Source organism: Triturus cristatus, chromosome 9, assembly GCF_964204655.1.
Source record: "Triturus cristatus chromosome 9, aTriCri1.1, whole genome shotgun sequence".
NCBI lineage: Eukaryota > Metazoa > Chordata > Amphibia > Caudata > Salamandridae > Triturus > Triturus cristatus.
In genome coordinates, this window is record NC_140592.1 from 793,787,937 (window position 1) to 793,799,960 (window position 12,024).

Below are 12,024 nucleotides of genomic sequence, written 5' to 3' on the forward strand. Positions count from 1 at the left end.
CTTCTCATGTGTGGGGTCGTTTTTTGGATATAAATACGTTTTTTTGTTTTTTTTTAATGGATGTTGCATGAAACATAAGCACTGCAAAATGCCTGTAATAGAATCTCCTACATAAACTCCATTTAAAATATATTAAATAAAAATTGTTTTAAATACTATCTGCTTAATAATTATTGAACGTCATTAGAGCAAGACTCTGCAGAACATACCTGGCTCTATCAGGGGGCCCCTGAAAGGCTGGGGCCCTGGGCCAGAGCTCACTTTTCCTATGCCTTAAAACGTCTCTGATGGGAAGCTCTCTCTGTCAAAGAGGCTGAGCGTCACATGTATAAACTCGAGATGGAGCACAAACCCATTGATGACCACTATATTACCAGGAACAGTGAACGTTTTTTAAAAACAAAATAACATAATTATGTACAGATATGTAGATAGTAACAAACCAGGTGTGTACCCACACATAACTGAAGGCAATTATAAAGAAAAAACTGATTTACATCGCAATAGTCAACTGTAGGTGTATTGATTTAATAAATAAAACCACGTGTTGGCAATTATGCAATATACATTCTAAAATTAATCAAGGAACGACCCTTTCAGGGCTTACAAAGGTATAGCACACCTGAGGGCATCCTATGTGTGGTAAAAGCAATATGCACTTCGAAATGCCAACATTCTGCTCCACAGACTCAATAATTTATGAAGTGCATTTGAGACTGGAAAATCTGACAGAAAGGTGGATTTTTCGAAATTAAAAATGTAGGGTGAAGGTTAATAAGGGACACATCACATTTGGGTGGCAGTGCCAACGTCCGTTTTCACACAAAGACGTGTTAACATTTTTTGAAGGTACTTTTCCCGCTCTGAAATTGAAAACTACAGTGAAAGGTCGGGGATACGTTACTGCCCTATGAGTGTAAGAAAGTGAAGCCAATCAACCGCATATTTTATGGGGGTTTAGGGGAATGGGATTCTCCTCAATGAAAATGTTTGCCCTGAGGAGAATAAAAGAAAGGTTCAATATGTGCATAGGGTAGGATTTGGGCATAAAATCGGTCTGGGCAGCAAACTAAAAGTAGCCACATTTAGCGAATCGGAAAAAAAAATTGGTCCACCTTTGCAAATCGCGACACTTTAGAAATTGTAAAGACACTCTGTCTAGGTGTTTGGCAATATATTAGAGGTTACATGCATTTGTGGTTGCTCAGTCAATCTGTGTAGTAATATTAGGGACATCAACAGTGAAAACCGTCCCACCAGACAATTAAATACACCCACAAACAGCCCAAAAAACGGACCATGCACTCGACTCTCAGACCGGCCCTTCTATTACAGCCAGACTCCCATATAGTCCAGTGTGACCCTGTATGCAAACGTGCATTTCCAGCCCATTCTGTCCTACAACACAGTCAACATACAACCAGCCTGAGGACTGCATGCATCAACCACAGCGTCTTCATAGTCCAACTTATGCTCCACTATTCAAATAATAAAATTGGAAAACATTTATGTAGAATACACTTTTTTACATATGTTTACATGAGAAATTGCGTTATATAAATGTATAAAATGATTATATTAACTGCTTATCGAACCATATTTGTATTTGTGACTTTAAAAGTATTATATATGCTTTATATCACACTGAAAAAGGCAAACTCTTTACCAGATGCCCCTAAAAACAGTTGACATCCATTTTTTGTCTCCTTTTTCCAAGCCTCTGAATGCCTCCCAATAATCCCCTATAGTCGGTCATAAACATTGACACAGTTTACTGCCTCATAGATTGCATGTAGCATTAACAAGGGGGAAACAACTCTCCTAATGATCAGGAGGCCTCTTCAATATGATTTTACCTTACTGCACACATTTAACTCTTTGCACAAATGAATGCAACGTCCCATATCTTGCAAAACACCTATAAAATGTGTCTTTACAAAGTCAAAACTGTCCTGGTTTCGAAACGTGGGCCACTTTAAAAAAAAAAAAGACTGATTTGCTGAAGGTGGGCACTTTTTTTTGTGCCCAGACCGATTTTATGCCCAAGTCTAAATCTGTTCACACATTGAACCTTTTTTTTGTCTCCTCAGGGCAAACCTTTTCACTAAGGAGTATCCCATTCCCCAAAAACCTCCATCACATGTGTGGTTATTTGGCTTTGCTTTCTTACCCTTGAAGGGCAGAAACTTCTCTCCCTTCGTTCAAGATTGTTTTCAGTTCCAGAGTGGGGAATTGGTCACTGTATACTACATGCGTGTAACACCCAGATGAGCGCTAAGGAACCCAATTCACCCCTTTTGAAGCAACCAGAGTGAGGAAGACTCTCTAAAATGTTTTTACACATCTTTGGGCGAAAACCGGCATTTGCAGGGCCATCCCAGTGTGATATTTTCCTCATAGAGCATAACCCTACATTTTTAAATACCTTATCATTTGTTAACATTGTGAGTGTGAGAAGAAGCATCATGACTAATGTGTGGCTTTACCTCTTGAGTCCTGATTCACCTTCACACCATTGTATTAAATAGCATGGTACACTCTGCACATCTGTGTGTATAAAGACATTTATATATATGTATATGCCCAATCGTAAGCTCCTGTGGATCACTCTTGGAAAACACCTCCAGATTCCTAGACATTTTTGCCTTCCCTTATGAACAAACCTACCCTCATACATCCGTGGTTTAATGGATTTCTTAAACTGGATTGGAGGGATCCCCTGGAAAGAAAACTACACAATGGTGACCATTGATATAGTCTCGTTGTATACATTGACTAGACATGGCGGCATAAAAGCCTGTGAATTCAATCTTAGATCACGATCACTGAGTGTACTCAGCCAGACCAATAAGATCCTGGACATGATGCGTTTCTGCCTCACAAACAATGTATTTGTTTGATAAGAAATTTTACAGACAAAACAAAGCCACCACAATGGGTACATCTTTTGCGCCCACTTATGCTAATCTAGCAATGGAGTTCCTCGTGAACCCTCACTCACCAACATAGTTGGTGACATGCTTCATCATGGGGTTCTCCTGGGGGTACCTTATGTACCTCCAGTGTGCTTCGACGCTATGTTAAGGCGGAGCAACAAAATCAGACTAAAAGGATAGTGATTATCAGTGAAAAAAGGGGAACTTCAGATTGATTCGCAGTGTCACAACAGTTTTGTTATTAGGAATCACTAGTCCTATTATTTTCACACTCTTTTGTTGTTTTCTTCTGAGTATTATAGGGGGACTAAGAGTGTGGCTTGACCCTCTCTCTTGTTGTTTGAAATTATTTCTAGGCAGCGCACAGCTGTGAGAGTACGACCAATTCCAGTTTTGATAATCATTTTTTGGCACGACCATGGAAAATACAGGCCTTTCATATACAGATGCAGAGGTTGACGCCTTACTTGCGGACCCCTCTCTTTTTGCTGACTCGTCGATAGCACAGACTATATCACAGACTAATGAATGGGACAAATTAACTGAACAAAAACGTAGTCGCATTCGCACAATCCTACATGGAACCATACTCACTGAGTATTTACGTAATAATGTGGCTCCTAAAGGTTTATTGGTCACAAATGCTCCTCGGATCTTTTTGGAAGATCCTGTCTTTAGGAGGGATTGGGCCCAAATCGCGTGGCACTGCACGCGCGATTGGCTCGTCCTTATCATCAAAACAGCGCTACGTCTTTCTGAGGCCCTTATGGTTGAAATTCAGTTAACTGAAACACATTTTCGTACTACCCTGACTGGCTATAAAAAGAAACTGGATGAGCTTAACAAAGAGATTAATGAGTATAAAGACACATTAACACAGTCCAAAGCTCAGAAGTTTCAGAAGGATCTGAAACGTTTCTTATGTTAAAATCTATCCATATGCTAGTCCTGACTATACATTGCCGGTACCTACTAATGACCAATCTGAGACCACGGATGATAATGATTCATTCTCAAGTGGGTCAAGTACTGACAGTACCAAGTCTAGACAGCGGGGCAGAGGTAGAAATAGACCTTACCAATATCAACCTTTGTGGCAACAACCTCCCTCTAATCAAGGCAATTTGGGTTATCATAACCATTTCCAACAAGCCCAATTCCCAATGATGGGCTGGAATCCGGGCTTTGTCCCGCTCCCTCCTTTTCCTCAACCCTCATTCCGTCCTCCTTTTTTGGACAGAGGCAGACGCGGGCGAGGGAGAAGAAGAGGGCGCAACCAGGTTCATTGGGAACAAGAGGAGAATATGGGGAACAATACACGCAGCAAAGGCGCAGCCAACAACCTACAAGTTTAGTCACTAACTTATCCTCAGTGGTCCTCACTCGGAGTGAGAGTGATGTCCTTGAGAGAGGTTTAGGGTTTGTCCCTACTGCACGTTTTGACCGATTTAAGTTGCACTGTGAACTGTCTGAGTTTTTTTAGAAAACTTAAACTCAAGTTCTTTTTTTAAAGAAATCAATCTGAAGTCCTTGCAGATCATCCTAGTGATACTGGTTTATGATTGAAATCAACCTTCATACCTCCACCACATACAATAACAGCAGAGATAACTGCGTTTGAACAAGCAGTTTTTAATGATGTGGAATCTTTCCAGGACCAAGGGACCTTTAAAAACATGAGTTCCGTTGACTTTCAGGCACTCCAATCATTACGATCTAATGCCCTTATCGTGATTAAACCAGCAGATAAGGGTGGTGGGATTGTAATTCAGAACAGTAGTGACTATGACCTTGAATGTAAACGTCTGCTTGGTAACACTAAGAATTACATTCCACTAACCACAGATCCTTCTACCTCTTTGAGGGCCACCATTTGTAATCTTGTGGAACATGCTGAATGTAGTGGTTATATTAGTAAGCACGAAGCAGATTTTCTGACGAAGGGTAAGGGGATAGTTCCTTACTTTTACACCCTCCCGAAGACCCACAAGAACAAATCACCTCCACCAGGTCGCCCTATAGTATCGGGCATTGGCTCTCTTTTAGAGCCTCTTTCTATTTACTGTGATTATTTTTTAAAACCAATAATCCAGAATACTGTCACCTACCTGAGGGATACAAAAAGTTTTTTGGCATCCCTTCAGGATCTGACATTTGATAATGACAACACTATTCTTGTATCATTAGATATTGAGAGTCTTTACACCAGTATTCCCCAGGACGATACCATCAAGGTCATTGGGGAATCTTTAGACTCCATAAACTGGACTTTTCAAACACCTAAAAGCTTTGTGATTGATTGTGCCACTTTAGCCCTTAAAAGAAATTTTTTTGAGTATCAAGGTACATTGTACCTCCAGTGTACGGGTACTTCTATGGGCAGCACATTTGCGCCTAGTGTGGCGGGACTTTATGTTTACGACTTTGAACGTAAACATATCCTGGACCCTGCCAATCCTTTCTCTTCTTATCTCTCCTTTTGGAAGAGATATATAGATATTTTTATCATTTGGCAGGGCCCTGAGAACATCCGACTTTTTTACGTGGATTAATACACGTGATCCCAATTTGCTATTCACTTACACATTTGATAGCAATGAGATGATATTTCTGGATGTGATTGTGTCCAAGGTCAGTGGGGCGCTACTGACCAGAACATATCACAAACCTACAGCCAAAAACAACCTCCTTACATTTTCAAGCTTTCACCCACGACCGTTACGGGAAAATCTACCGTACGGACAATTTTTACGGATCAGACGTAATTGTAGTAATCTGTCTAATTTCCGTACGCAGTCTAAGGAACTTACAGAGAAACTGCGTCAAAGAGGGTACCCTGATAAGATCTTGGCAGCTAGTTGTAAGAGGGCCAGAAATCAACCACGTGAAAGTTTACTACGTGACTATCCTAAACCACCTAAAGACATTCCACTCACTTGTGTGACAACTTACAATGCCGCCTCCAATGCCATCTCCAAATCCATCAAGAAACACTGGCGTATTTTGGAGAGCAACAACATCAAATGGGACAAACCTTTATTCGCGTATAAAAAGGCTACCAGTTTAAAGGACTCCCTTGTTCACACTAGACCACTGAATTCCAATACGCCCACTGATAGATCTATCCTCAGTGCATGGGGTCTACCACCTGTTCTTGGCCATTTCCCTTGTGGGTCGTGTAGCATTTGCTATCTCACCTCCACAACGAAAACCCTGAACCTTGAAGCAGGGAAAATCTGGACGCAAAGGAGTCACACCAACTGTAATACTGCTGATGTAGTATATTTAATTACATGTCCTTGCGACCTGAGATATGTGGGGATGACTACGCGAAAGGTGAAGTTACGGATTGGTGAACATCGGAGTAACATCCGATGTAAGAAAAGTACTACGAAACTCACAGAACACTTTCTGCGCTTTAACCACACAGTGGATGATCTGCATTGGACCATTATTGAACAGGTGAATCCAGTGATCCTGTTCGAAAAGGAGCAGCGCTGGATTTACCGTCTTTCTACACATGTGACAGGTCTTAATGATAATATCCCGTGGGGCACGGTTTTGAGACGCAAATGAATTGTCCTAAACTATCACACAGGCCTACTTAATTTTCAGGCTAATTATTGATCATAGCTTTTATGCTCCTTTCAACCTCCATGATGTTGATCAGGACTGCTTACACAAGTGTTGTTCTTGATCCCTGTTATTATTAGTTTACTCGTGGGTTTAGGATGGTGGTGATACACGTTTACACTGTTATGCCTTATGCTAACAGTATACTCGGATGTCATTCACAACATGGACTACCTACCTAAATCATCTGATTTCTGACCGTCCCGAGTCTGTGATGTGGTTTGTCTTTCTGTTTTCAATCGACGCTTAAAGTTTTAAACTTTTCGATTACGAAATTAACACTCAACGTTCTAGTCTTCCCAGCAGTCCGTTGTTTGTGTTTCTTTCCCTTCTGCCGGAACCGGATATCCGGTCAATATGGAGTTTACTCCTATTTTAATCGTGATGATCACATTGTCGCTGACTCCAGGCTAGGTGGTTTCGTGTAGGTTTACGAGCCAGGCAGTGGACTTGGAAGATGTGAGTACCATAGACGGTTCTCTTTCTTTTTCTATCGTATGGCTCTCTGTTAAAAGCTGACTTGACGGATCAACTAAGGGGCTTTCGGGTTAATTACATTCTTTCCGTTTGTGTCCCCGACAGTTGTCCTGTAGTCCCGCCGCCCACATTTTGCCTAAGGAGCACAGCACCTTTTTTACACATGTGAGTGCCTGATTTTCATTTGGTCATGAGTGCCTTTTTATCGTAATCACACTGGTTTGGTATCTTTATTTTCCCGCTAACTCGTTGGTCGAAGTGTCCAATTGAGGAGTTCCCTAAATTGAGGTTGGACTTTGTTATTTAAAATGTAATTAGCATTTATGGATGTCTCAGTCGAACACGATGTTAGAGCACAGCTTGTGGGAATAACGAAATTCAATGGATCTTCTTGTTCCTTGCTAGACATTGCATCAATTTGTTTTTGGCACATAGTAATACACAGATGATAGTCACTCGCTGATGTGTTGCATTTTGTGTCATTATTTTTTCACAGGTATCCTTTCGGAATTGCGGAAGGCACATAACGAGAACCGTGAGTGTATCGGTTTCCAACACCTGAGGTCAGGGTAGGCTTTAGTAAGCTTATACCGCCCTGGTGTATTTTTTGTTCTGGTTAGGTCCTGATGAAAGCTTTGTAAATCATACACAAGAAGCTGAAACATGTCGACCAATATGACCGCCACTGGATGTATCTGACCCACTAATAGTCAGGAGCATACATCCTTCACTGTTTTTAACGTCTAAGCTTCATCTAAATTAAATATATTGGTGGATGAATCTTGACATTTAAAAAAAAAAAAATTCCCCTTTTTTCAATGATAATCACTATCCTTTTAGTCTGATTTTGTTGCTCCGCCTTAACATAGCGTCGAAGCACACTGGAGGTACATAAGGTACCCCCAGGAGAACCCCATGATGAAGCATGTCACCAACTATGTTGGTGAGTGAGGGTTCACGAGGAACTTCAGATTGATTCGCAGTGTCACAACAGTTTTGTTATTAGGAATCACTAGTCCTATTATTTTCACACTCTTTTGTTGTTTTCTTCTGAGTATTATAGGGGGACTAAGAGTGTGGCTTGACCCTCTCTCTCTTGTTGTTTGAAATTAATTAATCTAGCAATGGGCCTGTGGGAAACAGAACATATTTGGTCTGAAACAAATAAGATTTGGCATAGCCAATAGGTCTCGCTTTTGGGACCTTATAAGTATTTAGTTATGCAGCACAATATCCTTGGTGCAACAACATCAACTGTTGCATGGATAAACACTTATAAGGTCCAAAAGCGAGACCTATTGGCTATGCCAATGCTTGTTTCTTTTTACAAATTAAGCAGTGCGCCCAGGCATATGTTTCCCCCCAGCAATCTGGCCTATTTGCCTGAGTATGCTAGCTAGTGGTTAAAATGGGTTTGGCGCAATTTTAAAAACGGCTTTTCTCATAACTTTGACACTGATGGATGTTGGTAATTTTTAAATCCTGAAACGAGTTAAAAGGCGAACAAAAATCCCGATTTTAATGTGAAAACCAGGGTGCAAAAAACAAAATAAACGGAGGGGAGTATTCACAATATCTACAATAATAAATGTGCACGTGCCTGAGAAATCGTCCTCATTTTGTACGGCCTCTAGGTATTCTGGTTCCGAAGGACTAATGTTGGGCCTTCCCATTTTGCGAAAAGAGTGGCCGTTTTCTGCACACCTTACAATCAATCTCCTTTGAGGTGAGTGCTTTAGTGCCCTGGTTCTCGAAGTGCTATGCGCATAGGGGAGTAAGGCGCAAGGGAGAAGCACGTTAAGGGTCAATGGCGCATCCCAGGCCGGCCGAAGAGACATCCGTTCGATGCAGGCCTTTAGATTTTCCGCAGCTCTCGCCTTAATTGCCTGCCCGCAGCTCCAAGTAATAACATTAATGCAGAGCGCGGCGATTGTTTTGCATTAGAACAATTCGAGGGGGCCGGAGGTTTGCACGGAACCACCGGGAGTGCGCGCGCAGGAGACTCGAGGAGGGGCAGCACTGGGCTTCCTTTAACCCACCCTACTTGATACCCACTAGCAGGCTTCTTGCTGTAACATCAGCGGGTTGCTGGGAGACCAAAAGATGCTCGCAAGCCTTATTACTAGATGCAAGGGATGGAGCACTATATACACAAGCGCCCCTCCCCCACCCCAAACCCAACAAAACGTAATTAGATTACCGAATGGAATGCAAGGCATAGAGCCTTCTATCGGAAAGATTTGGAGCACGGAAGAGCCGATCTGGAAAACAAGCGACTTGGCAAAGCGTATAGCGCTCTGTGGTGGGGGAGGGGCATGTGCTGGCCTGGAGAGCAAGCGAGAGGAAAGCCAGATGGCCTGTGCACGTTCACATGCATGCAGGCTTTAGGCCAGCAAAAGCCTCTCTGGTAGCACTTTGAAAATCCGCTTACTAAAGGTCTCGCATGCGCTAGCGCTCTGGCGAGAAATAAAAAGCTGATGGACAACTTGAAACTCTGGGTGCGTTATATAGATGACTTTTTAATCTGGGAGGGTACCACAGAAGGCCTGAATTCCTTTCTCAAGTCTCTTCACAATAACGCATTCCAGCTTAAATTCACCTTCAACACCAGCCATCATGAGATAGATTATTTAGATCTACATATCTACATAAAAAAATATGCACAACGCTCTTCCGCAAGCCAACAGCCTGCAATAGTAGCCTAGCCTCTCAGCCAACAGTGCTCACCCAAAATGTCTCAAATGAAGTGTCCCCAATGGGGAGGTTCTATGAGCATGAAGAAATTGCTATGAAGATAAAGAGTTTCACTCACAGATTGACCAAATGTACAGGAGATTTTTGAGAAGAGGATACCCAAAGGTGGTCTTGGATAATGCAAAAACAAGGGCTAGGATAAAGAAGAGACTGAGTCTCTATTGTATCCGAAAAGCCTTAAGGAGAAGCAAAAGGGACATCCTGAGGAGGACAAGATAAGGTTCATTACACAATTTAACTCCTCGAGTGATGCGATAAGAGACTCATTACAAAACCACTGGAAAATACTCACCAAGGATGAAGACTTAAAAACATATGCCTCAGACCACCTAAGTATCACCTATAGAAAGTCCTCTTCCTTGGGGGATCTGTTAACACATAGTTATTTCTAGAAAGCAGACAAAAGTGGAATCAAAATCCAGTGGTTAAGAGCGAGGGGCTTCTTCAAATGCCCAAAATGCATGGCATGCAAATATGGTCACAACCAGCAAGACGTAATCACCTTGATGGGGGAAGAAATTAAAATCAAGGAAAGAATCACATGTGAGACCACACATGTAGTATATGCCCTAAGATGGTATTGTGGGAAACAATACATTGGAAGTACTGTGAATAAACTTAAGCTACGAATTCTCCAGCACCTAAGAGCGATTAAAAACAAAGACTGCCTATGCCATTGCAAAGCATGTATGGAGAGATCACAAGGGCAATTTTGAGAATCTATCATTTTATGGCATTGAACACATCCCCTTGCGAGCTAATGCTCCGAAAAGCAGAGTGCAAATAGACAGAGTCCAAATGGATAATCATGATTGGAACAGAGATACCATGGGGACTCAACACTGATGCAGAACTGTACACCTTCTTATAAACTTGCACCCAGACTATCCCAAAGAAGAAAAACGTTTATTTTTATGCTGCCTAAAATATGTGTTACTGTCTAATGTGGCTGTCTAGATTTTGCGTTTGGCACTTGCACTTTGAATAGAGGAGAAGGGTCTACTAATGATTGATTTGCTTGACTTATATAGACCCTCGGGGATAAGCTGGATTGATATGCACACAATCACATGATTATATGGGTACTTTACCAGGATCTTATATGCACATAAAAAACTCGAATGATTTTTTTATATTATCATATTTATTGAATTTGCACTTTACTCCCATGATAATTGGAGGAATATGTGAAATGTAAAGAGTTAAGTCATTGGCATCATTTGAAAACTGATGTGATATATTAATGAAATTGTGAAATTTTAGAGATGTTGAATAATTGCATTTTGAAATCAGACTGTGATTAAAGTGCAATTTGAATTGATCAAAATGAGTTTATAATGGGTACGTCACCCTGTATAGAACTGGTAAGTCAGCATAGTATATCTGTTAAGGGGCTCCCTTTCCCCGTAACCCACTTCTGTAATTTAACTTCTAAACATATGGGAGTCTTATCTGTAATATCAGAATTTGAGTGCGTAAAGTGGTCATGAGAGAAAAAAAGCTATGACATATCCTGTTCCTTTAACAACCAACCAACACATTTTTCTTTGGGGGAGGGAGGGGTTAACCTACCTCTTTAAAATCACTTTGCCCTTTGTACACTTTGACCCGGACGAAGGCCTCTGGCTGAAACGCATAGGTTGTTTTGTCTCCGAATGCACTAACTGCACTTTGCACCTTATATAAAAACAATGCAAAAAAGAAAATAAAATAAAAAGACTTCCTTAAGCTACAACCTGGCGTGATCTCGCTGTGTGGAGTGCTGCCTTTCTGTGTCCTTTGGCAATGGCGATGGAACGTACATGAAGGGTAACCCGGTATACTGTTTTCCTATATATATATATATATATATATATATATAATTTTTTTTTTATATTTGTCACCAAGTTTCAAATATCACGCAGCACTCTCCAAAGGGTTGAGGGTTTTCTTTTACTTTTTTAATCAAACCTCCTTTACTCTACCTATGCATTTCGACCAAACTGGTCTTGATCACGGTACTATGTATGTGTGTAATATTTGAAACTTGGTGACAAACGTGTTCAAGGATTAGTCCAGCCTTATCGCAAGCACCAGCTAATTAGTGCGCCCTTCGTAATGTGGACTGTGTTGTTGGCTCTTATAACCTACTGGTGGTCGCCAGTAGGTAGTTATAGTTAGAACCTTGTTTCTATTCAAAAAGCATTTTTTCTTTTGCCAATATCTTTGGCGCCAGTTGACGAAT